At 38.6% G+C, this 18,382-nt stretch overlaps 1 long non-coding RNA gene across 1 annotated transcript in view; it reads left to right on the top strand.

The window, feature by feature from the left end:
* Positions 1-2,106: 2,106 nt before the first annotated feature.
* LOC127426496 (uncharacterized) overlaps positions 2,107-18,382 on the top strand; it is a 40,687-nt gene continuing 24,411 nt past the window's right edge. Inside the window, exons 1-5 of the long non-coding RNA XR_007894787.1 lie at positions 2,107-3,039; positions 14,215-14,404; positions 14,626-14,697; positions 14,850-15,083; positions 15,569-15,675. This is a non-coding gene — a long non-coding RNA (uncharacterized LOC127426496). The remainder of the gene's footprint in view (positions 3,040-14,214; positions 14,405-14,625; positions 14,698-14,849; positions 15,084-15,568; positions 15,676-18,382) is intronic.

The raw sequence follows: 18,382 nt of genomic DNA on the forward strand, positions 1-18,382 counted from the left end.
GGCACCCGGCTGGAAAGCCGTTACCAAGCAGTACGCTGTCAGAGCCAAAGCTTCGGATTTACACCAATTAACTCTGTATACTGAGAAAAGTATTTAATAATTCTGTGGAAGTGAGGCATAGATCTAGTAGGGTTGGAGACAAATAATAAAATATCATCTGCGTAAATCAAAAGCTTATGCACAATACCTCCCGCCACCACCCTTGGAAAATCCTCCTCCTTTCTTATCACAGCTGCTAATGGTTCCAGGGCCAGACAGAACAATAAGGGGGAAAGAGGGCAACCCTGCCGAGTGCCCCTATCCAGAGTAAAATAATCTGAAATTAATCCATTTGTTTGTACCACCGCTACCGGGTGTCTATAAAGTAACTTAATCCATCCAATAAAAGTTTTCCTGAACCTGTATATTTCCAAAATCTTAAAAAGATAATCCCATTCTACCATATCAAACATCTTTTCGGCGTGAAGTGAGATGGCAGCAACAATCTTTGTCCTTTTTAAGAATCAGACTGATCTGGGCTTGTGTCATGGTTGGCGGAAGCTTTCCATTCTTTAATGATTCTGTATAAACATCTAACAAAAGTGGAGCCAATTCTGTAGCATAAGATCCAAAAAATTAAGTGGCAAAGCCATCTGGCCCCAGAGCCTTGCCTGCAGTCAAGGCCTTAATTACCTCGTCAAGCTCCTCCAAGATTATCTCAGAATCAAGAGAATTTTTTTGCTCAGTCGTCAGTTTAGAGAGTTCTAAAGGTTCCACAAAGTTTCATCAGTAGACGAAGACATGGAACTATAGAGATCAAGATAAAATTCTTTAAAAGCATTATTAATATCAATGGCCAAGGTAAATATATCCCCATCAGCAGATTTCACTGAGGGAATGGTAGAAAAAGACTCTCTCTGCTTTATGTATCTAGCCAAAAGCTTCCCTGCTTTGTCTCCCAACTCAAAGCATGACTGTCTTGCCCTGAATAGCCAAAACATCATAGCTCTGCCTCTGCATTTTTAATATTCCCTTCCAACTCCACGAGTTCTCGTGCTTTGGATTTTTTGGTAAATGATGCATACTGTATGATCTGACCCTTAAGAACCGCCTTAAGTGCCTCCCAAGCCACGCCCACAGAGGATACTGAGGACCAGTTGGTCTCCATATAAACATTAATTTCAGCTTTTAACATTTGTTGAAATTCAGAATTTTGCAAAAGTTATACATTAAAGCGCCAACTATATGATTTCTTTTTCTCCGTATGTGGCAACACCTCTAAACTCACCAGGGGGTGATCTGAGACTAAAATGTTTCCAACTGAGCAATCAACAACAGATGAAATGAGGGACTTAGATATATATATATAAAAATCTATTCTAGAATAAATCTTATGGACTTATGAAAAAAAAAAGGTAAAGTCCCTACCAGATGGGTTCAAAAGTTTCAAAATATCTGTAAGGCCAAGATTTTTACACATCCTGAGAATGTTGCTGTGTATGTACAATGTTGCTCTAGGGGGCTTGCACACTTTTGCTTCACTATTGTCAAGGACTGAGTCCATCAAAAGATTAAAGTCTCCTCCCAATACTATATCATGAGGGGTGCCAGCAGCTTGCAACATCCTTTCAAGATCTATAAAAAAGCCCTGGTCATCAGCGTTAGGTGCGTATATATTAGCCAAAATCAACCTTTGCTCCTGAATTTCTGCTAAAACAGTAATGACTCTTCCTAATTTATCTTTAATCTGTTTGAGACATTTGAATTGTAGATGTTTACTTATCAATGTAATGACTCCCCTGCTCTTACTCGAGCCAGCACTAAAGAAAACATGCCCACCCCATATCTTCCCAAATTTTTCAGCTTCCTGTGGGGAAATATGCATTTCTTGAAGAAACACTTTATCATATTTCTTGCATTTTATGGGGTGCCCCAGCCCATTCACATTCCACGTGGAGAGAGATAATCCACTCATATTAACATTTGACATATTAGAAAAAATTGATTGTGTGTCAAAAACAATATTATAAAGACCACATTCCAACATTAGTGTAACAATCAAACCCCAAACTCCCCCCCGAACCAAACAAACAGAAAAATGAAAAACATGCGTATTAACCCCGTGCACGACAGCGCCAACTGGCATCCATCCCTCTAAACTCAAACAGTCCATGTACGCCTACGAGAGTCCCCGCGACAACTTTGCCGTCAGATCGCTCAAGTCTGGTGCTTCTATACAAATTTTGTGAGACAGAATTTCATAGCAAAAAATAGTCTATAAAACAAACTCCAGCCAACAAGTGGAATAAACCCAAAAAACCCCATAACTGTCCCGAAGGTGTGTTCCTCCACAAAACAAGCTCCAGCCATTAGCGAAACCAGCACAAAAAAAAAAAATTTCAATTCTTCGGGCAGTCAAATGAATGTTCAGTAAGCCGGCCTATTTGGGCGATACATGAGTGCAACAAAAGACCCAATCACTTCAATGTCCTGCAAGAGATATTCCACAAAACAAACTCCAGGCCACAGGAAGTATAAGCACCAAAAACATGCAGATTTATCTACAAGCTGTCCCGAAGAAATTATATTACACAAAACAAACTCCAGCCACTAGGTGGAACCAGCACAAAAAGAAACAAAGAAGGCGCCCAGCTTCCTTGGGCAGTCGAGTGTATGTTCAGTGAGTCAAGTCCACTAGACAGCAACGTGAAAATCACCAAATGGCTTACTCACTCCAATGTCTTCATGAAAGACAATGCTTGTCTTCTGATTTTCCCCAAACGCGTTGCAAGTCTGTCTTAGTTGCTGGCGGGTTAGCAGCTAATTCCCTCTACGATGACACCAGATAATCGATCCGTTTTTCGACATCCGACAATCTTGTAACCAATTTCGTCTCCATGGAAGTGATCGATCGACGTATTACAGCAAGATTCTCCAAGTCTGCGATGACCTTCATCGACATCACAGACATGTTCGCCAGTTGACGTTGAATTTCTCCCGCCGCACCGTCCAAACCGAGTCCCTGGTCTGCAGCCTTGTCAGGGGTGTCAGCTTGAGCACGTAAGTGTCTTTTAATGTCTCCAGAGCCCGAGGATTTTGAATTCTTTGATATATTATCTTCATAAAGCACTTAAGAATCAGGGTGTATCAAATCTCACCAGTTTATGACATAAAAAGTATTAAAAACTAGCCAAGTGCACAGAGCTCGCCGGTCACACGTCCTACCCTCGCATGGCATCACGCGACCAATCCTAATATTTGAAATCTTATATTCTTCTGCCAATTTGACATCTTATACCACCATTTGAAAGACTATGTCTCCACATTTAATACTGATTTTTGAAAAGCAGATACTACAAAAGTAACATTTCTGCCTCTTTTCCATACAGTCCCATCATCTGCATATAGCGCTGCTCCTATTCCTGCCCCCACACCATCAAACAGATCATTAATCATTATGTTTAAGAGCAGAGGGCTGATGACGCTTCCTTGTTGTACTCCACAATCAGCATTATAGGATGATGATAGGGAAGAACCCACTTTGACTTGAAATGATCTTTTAGATTAAAACGGTAAAATCCAATTATATGTTCTACCTCCCACACCTAAATCACATAATTTAATAAGTAAACCCTCTCTCCACACTGTATCATATGCTTTTTCTATGTCTAAAAATACTGCAGCCAAGGTTTCCTTGTTTACCATAGTCTTTTCAATTTCATTACTTAACAAAACACAAACTGAGTGCACCTTTAAGCAGACACATACTCTCTAGAAAAAAGTCAATCTATTTACAATAATTATTTCCATTAATTTGCAAAAATTTGATGTAAGTGCCATGGGTCTGTAACTATTAAGGTTTGATGGATCCTTGCCAGGTTTCACAAAAGGAAGAATAATAGCCTTTTTCAACATTTAACAACGATTTCTCTGACATATGTTTGATCATGCTATAACTAATCTGTTCTTCCCCAGGTGCTGTATTTTTGCATTTGCTCATGGTCGGTTTTAACTCGTAAAGTAAACTTTACATCCATTAAACTACCTCTTAAAGACATTAGTGTATTAATATCTGTATACTGGCTAATAAGAGCAGTCCGTTCTGATGTATAGTCATTACCATTATATAGAGTGTATACATTTGCGGACCCAGTAGCTCAGCCTTTTCTGTATCTGACACATAACATCTTTGACTATCCATAAGTACAGGAATTTGTGAAAATCTTCCGCTGCCATTCATTCTTTTCAACATACTCCATACATCTCCTATACTTTGATGAACAAAAATCTCTCCAGTAGTTTCTTTTAGCTGTTTTAATGGTACGTCGAATTGCTTTCTTTCATTGATATTTTATTGCATTCTTAGTATTCAAGTTATATCTAAGTATTCTACTAATATCTAAGTTCTTTGAAAGGGCTGTTTTGTTCTTTAATTGCATTATTCATCCATCCACCATGGGACTATCTTTCCATTTCTTTTACCCTTGCTTTTGGGTATGCTACGCTCAGCTGCACTGATCATCCAAGCTGCTACATTGTCTGCATGATCATTAATTGGTCCATTTGTAATAACTGACATGATATCTGACTGACAATATAAATCAAATAATTCCCAGTCTGCCTTATCAAAACACCATTTCCCTTCTCAGAAATATTATGTCTATAAGGTGTACACATTAAGAGTACAACAGGAAAATGATCACAGACCACTGTCTTGTGTCTTGTAATGTATACCAATCACTTCCTCTTGCCAGAGAGGTAGACACCATTGTAAGATCTAAACATTATACATTTCCTGTATTCATATTTATTCTAGTTCCTGTCCCATTGTTTAGGCAAACAAGTGTCCGATCTTTTACAATATCTTCTACAAACCTTCCATTTGCATCCGTGACTATGCTTCCCCATAATGTATTATGTGCGTAGAAGTCTCCACACCATATCTCTAGGCCTCTAGGTCTACTAAATACATTACCTTCTGTTTTGGCTAGAGGGAGACATGGATTATATATATTGTATACTGTAATATTGTCGTAATCCCTATATATTTTTACAATTGTACACTCAATATCATCTGAGATCTCCCTGTAGGAAACTGTATCTTTAACAAATGTGAGTACACCCCTGCACCCCACTTACCCTTGTTGTCAGTCCTTTCTAACAACATTGTATCCAAATAATAAAAAAATCATGCTGTGGTCGTAGCCATGTTTCTTGCAAACAAAGAATATCGGGTTTCTTGTTATGATAAGACATGTATTTTTTAAATTCTCGCCTATTAGCGTATATATACTATTCCATTGCAAAAGTAGGCTGAGACAGATCCTCATGTGTCAGTTGGGTAAGCAAGTCATGAATAATTTTTTCAATCACACAATTAATATTCAAGAATTCTGCAGCTGTATCCACCACTATTTTCAATCTATTGAATTGCTCTCCTGAACTGCCGTTAGGCTCACCACCTTAAATATAAATGCTAGAAATTTTACTTTATCCACAACCAATGAATTTTCAGATATTTCTCTACATCTATGTAAACATCTCTGTGAATCTTTGTTATAACTGACATTCCCAATAGAGGGAGGATGTCCCCGAAATATCAGTCAAAAAATTCAAAGTACAGATCGGTATCTGTACTTTGGATTTTTCTACTAATATGTTTTTGCATGCTTTGACTGCATCTGCATATGAGGTTTTGTTTACAACTTTATACTGTTGGATCTCTTGTGCTTTCTGTTGTACCACACATCCTCCATATGCAGCACTATGCTCTCCTCCACAATTACAGCAGTACTTTTTAACAGCTTTGCATTGTTCATATTCATGTTCACCTCCGCATTTGACACATCTTAACTTTCCTTTACAAATGTCTGCAACATGACCTATGCGCTGACATTTAATCACCGAAGTGGAGGAGGAATGTATTCCTGTACTCTGTTGCTCGTTAGCACTAAGAAGATACAATAAGGCATTGATCCTCTGAAATGTACTGTATGCTGAAACTTTCCTGCTTTTGGTCTTTCTTGCGTGATATGAGCCATTTGGCATCTTGTATGTCGGCACCTTTCAAGTTAGCTTTTAGCTCCTCCATTGAAACTGATAGTGGCACACCACTAATCACACCTTTCACAGATGCTCCTGATCCTGCTCTCTTAGTAGTTATCTTTGCCCCATTTAGGTCTTTGCATTTCATTATTTGATTTTGCTGAGCCAGATTACAGGTGCATCTCAATAAATTAGAATGTCGTGGAAAAGTTCATTTATTTCAGTAATTCAACTCAAATTGTGAAACTCGTGTATTAAATAAATTCAGTGCACACAGACTGAAGTAGTTTAAGTCTTTGGTTCTTTTAATTGTGATGATTTTGGCTCACATTTAACAAAAACCCACCAATTCACTATCTCAAAAAATTAGAATATGGTGACATGCCAATCAGCTAATCAACTCAAAACACCTGCAAAGTTTTCCTGAGCCTTCAAAATGGTCTCTCAGTTTGGTTCACTAGGCTACACAATCATGGGGAAGACTGCTGATCTGACAGTTGTCCAGAAGACAATCATTGACACCCTTCACAAGGAGGGTAAGCCACAAACATTCATTGCCAAAGAAGCTGGCTGTTCACAGAGTGCTGTATCCAAGCATGTTAACAGAAAGTTGAGTGGAAGGAAAAAGTGTGGAAGAAAAAGATGCACAACCAACTGAGAGAACCGCAGCCTTATGATTGTCAAGCAAAATCGATTCAAGAATTTGGGTGAACTTCACAAGGAATGGACTGAGGCTGGGGTCAAGGCATCAAGAGCCACCACACACAGACGTGTCAAGGAATTTGGCTACAGTTGTTGTATTCCTCTTGTTAAGCCACTCCTGAACCACAGACAACATCAGGGGCGTCTTACCTGGGCTAAGGAGAAGAAGAACTGGACTGTTGCCCAGTGGTCCAAAGTCCTCTTTTCAGATGAGAGCAAGTTTTGTATTTCATTTGGAAACCAAGGTCCTAGAGTCTGGAGGAAGGGTGGAGAAGCTCATAGCCCAAGTTGCTTGAAGTCCAGTGTTAAGTTTCCACAGTCTGTGATGATTTGGGGTGCAATGTCATCTGCTGGTGTTGGTCCATTGTGTTTTTTGAAAACCAAAGTCACTGCACCCGTTTACCAAGAAATTTTGGAGCACTTCAGGCTTCCTTCTGCTGACCAGCTTTTTAAAGATGCTGATTTCATTTTCCAGCAGGATTTGGCACCTGCCCACACTGCCAAAAGCACCAAAAGTTGGTTAAATGACCATGGTGTTGGTGTGCTTGACTGGCCAGCAAACTCACCAGACCTGAACCCCATAGAGAATCTATGGGGTATTGTCAAGAGGAAAATGAGAAACAAGAGACCAAAACATGCAGATGAGCTGAAGGCCACTGTCAAAGAAACCTGGGCTTCCATACCACCTCAGCAGTGCCACAAACTGATCATCTCCATGCCACGCCGAATTGAGGCAGTAATTAAAGCAAAAGGAGCCCCTACCAAGTATTGAGTACATATACAGTAAATGAACATACTTTCCAGAAGGCCAACAATTCACTAAAAATGTTTTTTTTTTATTGGTCTTATGATGTATTCTAATTTTTTGAGATAGTGAATTGGTGGGTTTTTGTTAAATGTGAACCAAAATCATCACAATTAAAAGAACCAAAGACTTAAACTACTTCAGTCTGTGTGCATTGAATTTATTTAATACACGAGTTTCACAATTTGAGTTGAATTATTGAAATAAATGAACTTTTCCACAACATTCTAATTTATTGAGATGCACCTGTATTTGCTACAATTATCACTCTTCCTCCTTCGAGACATCTTGCAAATTTTACTGTAGCGAAAGTCTTCTCTATAGCCTTAGTAGATGTAAATGATGCCCAGATTCTTTCTCAAACTTAATCAACAATTTATACTCTTCTGCTATGCTGTTTATTTGATCAGAAGCATACCCTGCCTTTACCTTCTTTTGTGGTCCAACAACTGCCTTTCACTACAGGTGACAAACCTCATTTAGTTTATATGTATCTGACTTCTTGATGACCAACCTCCTTGTCTACCCATTCACTATCATCATCCAAATTGTTACCCATGCTAATTGCACTGTTTGGTCCTTCTCTCCCTTCGGAGGATGATGTTCCAAATGCATCATCCATCTTAAGGCAATTGGAGTTAGAAACTCCAAGCCTCTCTCCAGTTCTTACAAACTTCGCAGTTCGGGCAACTCAATCCTTGAACAGCAGATGCTCTCAATCCAACACACCGAAACCACTTGCCCTTTTAACTTTCCAACTACCAGTGTTTCTCCAACATTTCTCGTTTCAATGCTCAACTATGTGTACACCGCCACCTACTGGGATTTTATGCAATCTTCTTTTATTTATTTTTCTTTAGATTTATGGCGGTTGGCAAACCAGCTTTTGGTGCATTTCCGTCACTTTCTGGGTTGGAGTGTGAAGCGTTGATGTAGAAGGGAATGAAAAAAAAAATACTAAATACTATTATACAGATCTATAACCTTTAGGTAATTGATAAGAACATTATATACTTTTGAAGAGTTATTCAGTATGTTTTGTAATGATAGGCAGTTAATTCCAAAAGATTTTAGTTCTTCTTTGAGCTGGAGTCTTTCTTTGTCATATGCAATGCAATTTCGCAGAACATGCTCAACAGTCTCAGTAAGATCACATTTATTACAGTTACCAGATTAATGTTTCGCTACGATGTATAGTGAATGATTGAGTGCTGAGTGTCCATTACGTAATCTAGATATTACTGTATCATCCTTTCTATTGCCATAATTACTCCTCTCATAACCGACTTGTCTTTGAGTATTAAAAAGATGTCGTCCCTTTACTTCCTTGTCCCACCTCTCTTGCCACATCCCTTTAACAGCCTCTTTAATTAATTATTTGACTGCAGATTTACTTAATGGCGCACTGATGCCAATTATTGAATGTGTAAGAGCCTGCTTAGCCATATTATCCACCTCATTACCCTCCATTCCAACATGAGCAGGTACCCATAAAAAGACCAGTATTATTCTCTGCTTACATATTCTAAACCAACTATCTTGCCTAGATGAGGATTTACCACTCATTAAACTTGTAAGTGCTGAATAATAATAATAATAATAAAATAAACAAAATTTAAAAAAAATTGCAATTTCTCCACGGTCCCTTACTTGCTGCTGCGACAGGAGGACGTCTTCCCGGGGTAACTCACATTGCGACGGCATTTGCAGGCAAATGCTCATAATATCGAGTGAAAATAATGAAAACAAGCTTGAAGAATATTGTTAGCTTTCCATGTTTTACAGTAATATTATTTTGGAAAATATTTTCTGAGCCGTTTAAGAGTGTGGAATATCAAAAACAAAACTAATAACCTCGCTCTTGCAGTGTGCGTACGGCCGTACAGCTGCAGGCGCCACTACTCCCAGCAATCCTCCAATACCTTCTTAACGAGATAACTATTAAAATGACCTTTTATAGATTAGATGTCCAATATACCATTTTAAGTTGGAGTCTACGGATGTCTAAAGGCATTTCTCCTATTTCCACTTAAGTGCTGTTGGTGACGATCCAAAACACCACAGCATGTTTTAAAAGCTTGAGACTGGATTACATGTACCTTTTTAATCAATGATGTTGATGCTGAACTATATACGAAACTGCCATAATCAATTGTAGATCTAATCAACGAACAATAAATTCTCCTTGAGAATGACGTTTAGCACCCCAGTCCACCCCTGCCAAGCACTACTATCCGCTGAATGTGTATGCCAAATGTCAGTTTAGAGTCCATCCATACACTCAAATACCTGATCGATGATACTTGGTCTAATATCTGATTCTGATCGTATAACTTTTATTTAACAGTGGGAGTTTTCTTTTTTTTTTTTTTTTTTTTTTTTTTTTTTTGAGAAGCATATAACTTGAGTTTTCGCTACAGAGAAACTAAATCCCCCATTATTATCCCACTTTTCTATTTCACCTATTGCATCCTGTATTCTTCTTTACACGCATTGAACATTTTGTCCTCTTTTCAAAGCGCTCCATCATCAACGGATAATTATTTTTCTATCCCTGATCCAGTTGTTGAAAAAATATAATTTATCAGAATATTAAAAAGGATGGGACTGCAGACACTACATTGAAGAGTGCAATTATCAACTGAATATACATTTGAATAGGAAGATCCCACTCTTACTTGTATTGTCCTATCCAGTAAAAAAATAATTATCCAGTTATCTAACCTCCTCTTGATGCCCATTTTAAGTTTAATTAAAAGCCCTTCCCTCCACTTCTTGTTGTAAGCTTTTTCAATGTCAAAGAACACTCCCACTAATGCTTCTTTATTCACTTGAGCTTTTCTAATTTCAGCCTCTTGGCAAAGAATTGCATCCAATGTGCTACGTCCCCTTCTGAAACCACTGTGATGTGGGTATAAAAGACCCCTAGTTTCAAGGACATAATTCATCCGAAATATAACCATTCATTTCATTAATTTGTACAAGTTAGAAGTTAAGGCCATAGGTCTAAAATTTGTTTGTTTTGTAACACACTTCATCCTTCCCAGGAGAAGTATGTCTTATTCTTGTTCTCTGTTCTTTCTCATATCATCTGATATATTTCCATTACTATGAACTTTAACACAGGCCTAAGCCAACACTTCTGCCTTTTCACTGTTATCGATCATTTGTTTATCCCCACTAATAAGAGCAGGTATACTACTAAAAGTCTGGATCCCTCTCTTCTTCCTGATCATTCCCCATATTTCACTAATATCTATCATCTCACAATATTATCACAAAATTCTTTCCAGTGATTTCTTTTGGCATTTAGAATTTCCTTCCTTACAACTGCCTGAGCTCTCTTATACCTAATAAAATCGTCAAATGAATATAACTTTCTTACTCTTTTAATACTCAATTTTAATTACCTCACTATATTCATTTGTCCAACATGGCACAGCTTTCTTTCCCCGCACCCCTGTATTTTTACCTATGACCTCTTCGGCTACAAAGAATTCCACATATTCTGTTATTGAACTCCTCTAAATCTTCTATAGACATGCTTAGATTTATCTAGGAATTTTCTGAATTTCAACTTCAGATACACTATATTGCCAAAAGTATTCGCTCACCCATCCAAATAATTGAATTCAGGTGTTCCAATCACTTCCATGGCCACAGGTGTATAAAATGAAGCACCTAGGCATGCAGACTGCTTCTACAAACATTTGTGAAAGAACAGGCCGCTCTCAGGAGCTCAGTGAATTCCAGTGTGGTACTGTGATAGGATGCCACCTGTGCAACAAGTCCAGTCGTGAAATTTCCTCGCTACTAAATATTCCACAGTCAACTGTCAGTGGTATTATAACAAAGTGGAAGCGATTGGGAATGACAGCAACTCAGCCACGAAGTGGTAGGCCACGTAAAATGACAGAGCGGGGTCAGCGGATGCTGAGGTGCATAGTGCGCAGAGGTCGCCAACTTTATGCAGAGTCAATCGCTACAGACCTCCAAAGTTCATGTGGCCTTCAGATTAGCTCAAGAACAGTGCGTAGAGAGCTTCATGGAATGGGTTTCCATGGCCGAGCAGCTGCATCCAAGCCATATATCACCAAGTGCAATGCAAAGCGTCGGATGCAGTGGTGTAAAGCACGCCGCCACTGGACTCTAGAGCAGTGGAGACACGTTCTCTGGAGTGACGAATCACGCTTCTCCATCTGGCAATCTGATGGATGAGTCTGGGTTTGGCGGTTGCCAGGAGAACGGTACTTGTCTGACTGCATTGTGCCAACTGTGAAGTTTGGTGGAGGGGGGATTATGGTGTGGGGTTGTTTTTCAGGAGCTGGGCTTGGCCCCTTAGTTCCAGTGAAAGGAAATCTGAATGCTTCAGCATACCAAGAGATTTTGGACAATTCCATGCTCCCAACTTTGTGGGAACAGTTTGGAGATGGCCCCTTCCTGTTCTAACATGACTGCGCACCAGTGCACAAAGCAAGGTCCATAAAGACATGGATGAGCGAGTTTGGTGTGGAAGAACTTGACTGGCCTGCACAGAGTCCTGACCTCAACCCGATAGAGCACCTTTGGGATGAATTAGAGCAAAGACTGCAAGCCAGGCCTTCTCGTCCAACATCAGTGTCTGACCTCACAAATGCGCTTCTGGAAGAATGGTCAAAAATTCCCATAAACACACTCCTAAACCTTGTGGAAAGCCTTCCCAGAAGAGTTGAAGCTGTTATAGCTGCAAAGGGTGGGCCGACGTCATATTAAACCCTATGGATTAAGAATGGGATGTCACTTAAGTTCATATGCGTCTAAAGGGAGATGAGCGAATACTTTTGGCATTATAATGTATCTCTAACCCAATTTTACAACTGATGGGGAAGTGATCACTTCCCATTAAATTTTGGTCCAACACTTTCTATACAGATTCTCTAGCCAAACTTTGAGATGTAATTGTTAAATCTATAGCAGAGTATCGTCCTTCGGCTAAATCCATTCTGGTAGCGCTACCATCATTGAGACAAATTAGATTTTTCCATTCTAAAATTTCCTCCACTACTTTCCCATTTAGATCAGTATGCATACTACCCCATAATGTACTATGTGCGTTAAAATCACCACACCATACCACTCTGTAGTTACCCATACTGCCAATATCTTGTAATGTTTCTCTATTTAATTTCTCACATGGATTATAAAAATTAATAACTCTGATACTCTGTGTCCCAGCCCATACCTCCACCACCACAGATTCACATTCTACATTCACATCCACAATTTTGAACCATACTCATAATTTAATAAAGATTATCATCTCACCACCATTTCCAGCGTTCCTATCCCTACGTACTGCTGAATAAACTTGTAACAAAAAATTCAAATGTGGTTTAAGCCAGGACTCCTGAATACATATAATATGAGGTTTGGTATTAAAATCATCAATACATTTCTTAAATTCTTGTTTGATATTAAACATCTAGCGTTCCACTGCAAGATGATAAAGACCATTATGAGCCACCACATTCTGCCTGTGTGTATGAAACTTGTATCTTAAGCTTTTCATTTATTTGATCCACTGTAATTCCTTCTGCATCCAAATACTTTCCAGCTGCTCTAAGAATTATTCTAATCCTTTCCGTTCTGCTCACCGTTTATGCAGATTATTTAACTACTTCTGCCATGAACGCCATGAATATGACATTTTATCAACCACAATTGAATTTTCATCCACTCAACAGCAATTCATAAATTTCTCCTGCACAGGTGTGTCACGAATCTGAAGAGGCAGGACTCAAACACAGAGTAAAACAAAATATTTTATTAATTCCAAAAACAAGGCCAAAGAGGAAAGGAGGGTGGTAATCACAAGGATGGGTTGGGCTGGATGAAAAAGGAGCAAAACCACGGGACCGACAGGACACAAGAACAAGAACACTGGCACAGGACAGCGCACACGAGGAGACTAAAATAGGAAGAGAAATTAACAGGTTAATAGGCAGGGCAGGTGAGACAAATGAACTGATAATGGTCAAACAAAGAGGCGGGGTATGACGCAGGACTGAGAGACACGAAGCAAAACAGAAAGAAAATAAAGCCATGTGCTCTCACAAAACACAAACACCCGAATGGCACAAGCACATATCGCAAAGACAATAAGGCAAAATGTGCCCATGCCAACCAACAGACAAGATGAGAGAATGTGTGGCAAAAAAGCAATGCCACACACTCTCACACTAGACAAAGCCTGAGTGTACATCGCGAGGCAAACACCACGCGATGCACACAACAGGCAACAAAACGAGACAGGACACCTGTGCGTGAGTTCATTTTCACAATGTTAACATTACACCTGCTGAAATTATAATTGAGGAGTTTAGCCACTTTCATCAAAAAAACGTAACATATGTTAACAGTTTTTTATTTACAATGAATAAAGGTAACAAAAATGCCGACATCTAAATAAACTGGTTTTATTCAAGTCAAAAATATGATTTAACATCACTTAATCAACCTATATACATTAAGTAATACCAATAAAGCTATTTTTGTGGGTTAAATCAGGTAGAAATAGCTCTTTAAGGTAACAATAGCAGGCTACCACTTTTTACAGTGTATATACAGTGTATATAGGTATTTAAGAATACCTACTATATTTTCTTCACAACTTATCATACGGACAATTCTTTCTTTTGTCATAGATGGTAAATATGTCTGAGGCACTTCCAGAACAATCAAAACAAAAGTTGTGAGTGGGACAGAAGAAGCCAACAACATATATGAAGAGTTTCATGCCAGCAGCATTGAAGCACATACTGGTCAAATAAAACGAGAGATGCCATTTCCAGAAGATTTTATTGGCCTGGCATGTCACAGGATATTGACAAATGGGTAATAACACATTTACTGAATTAGCAGTCAGTGGAAAATGTTTTTGGATGTTTTTGTTAATTAACACAAATTATTTATTTTCTTTATTAATGCCACTTTGGATTATTTAGTGACTTTTTTATACACACTATTTCAAGCTGATTAATTTTCAATGAACAATTTCAAATTCAGCAAAGCACAATTTTTTGGAGCCTAACGCTTGATCTATCTGTTTTGACAAGGTGGCACAGTGTGGAAAATGCCAAGCCAGTAGACCCTTTATAAAACAGGGGACTGACTACACACCTATTGTGGTATGTATTCTTTTCTATCACACTCCCCCGATATGTTTAGTGTAATTAATTTATCACATTGTAGATGTTTGAAATAACATAATATTATCTAAAAATATAATAAAACATTTGTGGTTCAATTTGTTGTTGTTGTTGTTTTTAATTTATTCTAGGTTAAACAGCCCTTTGAACATTTAGGAATGGTCCTCATTGGCAAACTGTCATTGACAGATAATGGAAATCAGTACATTTGTGTTATAATTGATTACCTCACAAAGTGGTCCCAGACCTATCCTTTGAAATCCAAAACAGCCAAAGAAGTCACAGAAAGTTTAATCAAATTTGTGCATCAGTTTGAAGCTCCTAAAAGAGTCCTTCCTGACCAGAGGAAAGTGTTTGTGAATAAGGTAGGTTTTCATGTGAACATGACATGCACTGTAAATCCCAATGCTCATAGTAATTAATTGTATTGAGTAGGGAAAAAATAAATCATTCAAATTAGTTCAAATAAATTAATCTTGATTAATAGTCTTGTATTTAGAACTTTCTCTTTCTTTTGAGTTCACGAAACTGATACCTTTTAAGTAACCTGTTTTATTGTTTTGAGTTTAATGAACTTATTTGCAGTAAGTTCCACTTACTTAAATTTGAAATTTATTAACGTAAAAATTTGTATGTAACTGATTACCTCTAATTGTTTGAGTTCTGCTAACTTATTTGGGTTTACATTGAGTCCATACAATATCTTCATGTCTGCTTTTTTTTTTTCGTGTTTTAATGTCGATGAAAATTTTACATATTCATGTAAATTGTTGTCCCTGTCACTATAAGCACCATTACAATGTGCTTATCCCTGTAAATGTCAATAAACAAGTTTCTTTTATAACTGTAGTTGAACCGACGTGTGTGCAAACTGCTCAGTATCAAGCAGTCCTTGTGTACACCCTATCACCCACAAACGAATGGGCTTGTGGAAAGGATGAATGCTACAATACAGAGGTGACTTGTGAAAGTTTTATTCTGATTTTGTATGTGTGCTGACTACAACTTTGAAATTATTTTGTTGTTGCTAGGCCCTTGCCTAGCTTTAATTAAGTCAATAAGCATGTCATTTCAATACTTTGTTCTAAATGAAAAATATGGAATACTTCTGATATTGCATTTATATTACATTTACATATTTGGCAGATGCCTTTATCCAAAGTAACATACATTGCATTCCAGGTACACATTTTTATCAATTCATACATTCCCTGGGAATCGTTGCTAGCACCATGCTCTACTGTCTGAGACACAGGAACACTTGTAATTGTTATTATTGCTTGTAATGACAGTATGTTCAGGGTTGGGAGGGTTACTTTTTAAATGTATTCCATTTCAGATTACAGAATACATGCTGTAAAATGTAATTTGTAACGTATTCAGTTAGATTACTCAAGGTCAGTAATGTATTCTAAATACTTTGGATTATTTCAGCACTGGTAGATTTTTTCACTAGTTTTGACTATAAAAACTCTGCCAGTACAGAAAGACAAAATACACGTTAAAAATACATTCTCTGAAAAACCTAAATATCTTATGCAGTGTTGTTTCTAAAACAAGATAAATCAAATTGATCTTGTTTTAAAGATTTTTAGATATTTTTACAGGAAAACAATACAAAAATTATATATATAAGAATACGATTTTTGCCCTAATACCAAAGGTCTTACTAGAAAAAAAGAAATTATGATCCAACGTGAATTTTCTTGATAAAAAAATATGATCGTGCCTGGTAACATGTACATGTAAAATGGCTAGAAATAGCATTTTAGCTTAGCGTAAAGCTAACAATTTACACAAGGTTTATTTCTATTTCTTCTGCTGCAAACGTACTTCAGACTTACTTCTCTGTCTGCTCGTATGAATGTAACACATCATAAGAAAGTGTTTCACCGCTGTTCAAATGCACTTTGGATTGCATCATTTATATGTATAAATGTTTTCCATCTGAAAGGACTAAATATTAAATGAAACAAATGACAATAAAATGCAAAGTAATCTCTTCAGTAATATATATATATATATATATATATATATATAGGAGATATATAGGAGAGCCCCTCTGCCCCAGTCTCCATGTTTGTAGTAACTCCTCCCCCGTTGGGTAGGATCTACCTTGAAGACTCTCCACATGGTCGGAAAGACCATGTGACGTATTTCCAATTAAATATCCCCCCCTCTCTTTGGGCGAGGTGTGGTCTCCGTGGTGTCTTCCCCTTGGGAGGGACACCCCCCGACTAGACCTGGCGGCCCAGTTGGATAATCCCCCTTCTTTTTTAGGGAGTGGAAAAAAAGAAGGGGAAAAGAGGCCATGACTGGGTTAGCCTGTCTGTATCTTTTGGGTAAGTCGACTTGTCCCAAAAGGGCCGTTCGACACTCATAACTATGTTGGGGGAGGTTACGTGTCGACCTGGTGTGCTGGCTACGAGGCACACAATGGTCTGCCCGCCACACACCGCCAGTTCATGTAACACAGTTCAGCCAGTTGTGGTGTTTCATATAGGGACACCTAGTGTCACTACATCGACACAACGTCGAGTGATAGGGAAAGTCATGGTTACTTGTGTAACCTCCATTCCCTGATGGAGGGAACGAGACTTTGTGTCCCTCCTGCCACAACGCTGAACTACCTGCTGAAATGGCCGGACCTTGTCTCGGCTCCTCAGCATAAAACCTGATGAGTGGTTGCATACCAGCTCCTTTTATACCCGTATGTCTGGGGGAGTGGCATACAAATACCACTCGCCAATTTTCATTGGCCTTTTATCAAAGACCAGAGGTGTCTTGGGCTCCCAAGAGTGACCCCTAGTGTCACTACATCGACACAACATCTCGTTCCCTCCATCAGGGAATGGAGGTTACACAAGTAACCATGACGTTTATGTATCATATGGTGTTTTTCTTTATATTGTGATGTATGTATGTATGTACATAATCAAAGGGACTTTGTAAGAGACAATATTCTGAGAATTTCTTTATTGTTTGTTGCAGTTTCACACAAAAGACAAAAAGACAAAAGATAAAGGAAAATGGATTTCAGTAAAGAGGTTTGAACTCCAATCCTGTGGATGCCTTTTCCTGGGTCTCGTGTTTAGCTCACTGCTAAAGCTTGTATTGTAAACGCAGTCTGAGAGCAGAAGAGTGAAAAGATTGACTTTTCATCAAGAGCATTAATGAAGAGCATATGCACTGCCTCTGAGGAGACCCATAATGACAAGCCCGCAGAAAAGCAGCCAGCCCTCTGAGCTTAAGATTAGATCAGAGACCAGATCTCTGTCCGGCAAATCGTCAATCTGATGCCGCTCCAGCAAGTCTAATGTCAGCCAAGCTGCAGCCGAAGCACGCACAAGGGTGGAAGCTGCTCGCACAAAGGCTGAGTTTGCAAAACGCCAGATAGACATGGAGGTGGAAAAGGCAAGGATTGAAGCTACATTAAATGATCTGAAGGAAGAGGGTGAGGCGGAAGTGGCACTCACGGCAGCAAGAGTGCTGGAATCAGCTGCGTTCGGCTCAGATGACGAAAATAAAGCAGACAGCTCTGTCGCCGTTGCACAACACATGGATGAATACGTAAGAGCACATTTCTCTCTCAACAAAATTGTGATAAAGCAAAATGACACTCAGCCGATTAATGAGTTCAGAGAACCCACGACTGTTAATCAGT

The sequence above is a fragment of the Myxocyprinus asiaticus genome, chromosome 3, assembly GCF_019703515.2.
Source record: "Myxocyprinus asiaticus isolate MX2 ecotype Aquarium Trade chromosome 3, UBuf_Myxa_2, whole genome shotgun sequence".
NCBI lineage: Eukaryota > Metazoa > Chordata > Actinopteri > Cypriniformes > Catostomidae > Myxocyprinus > Myxocyprinus asiaticus.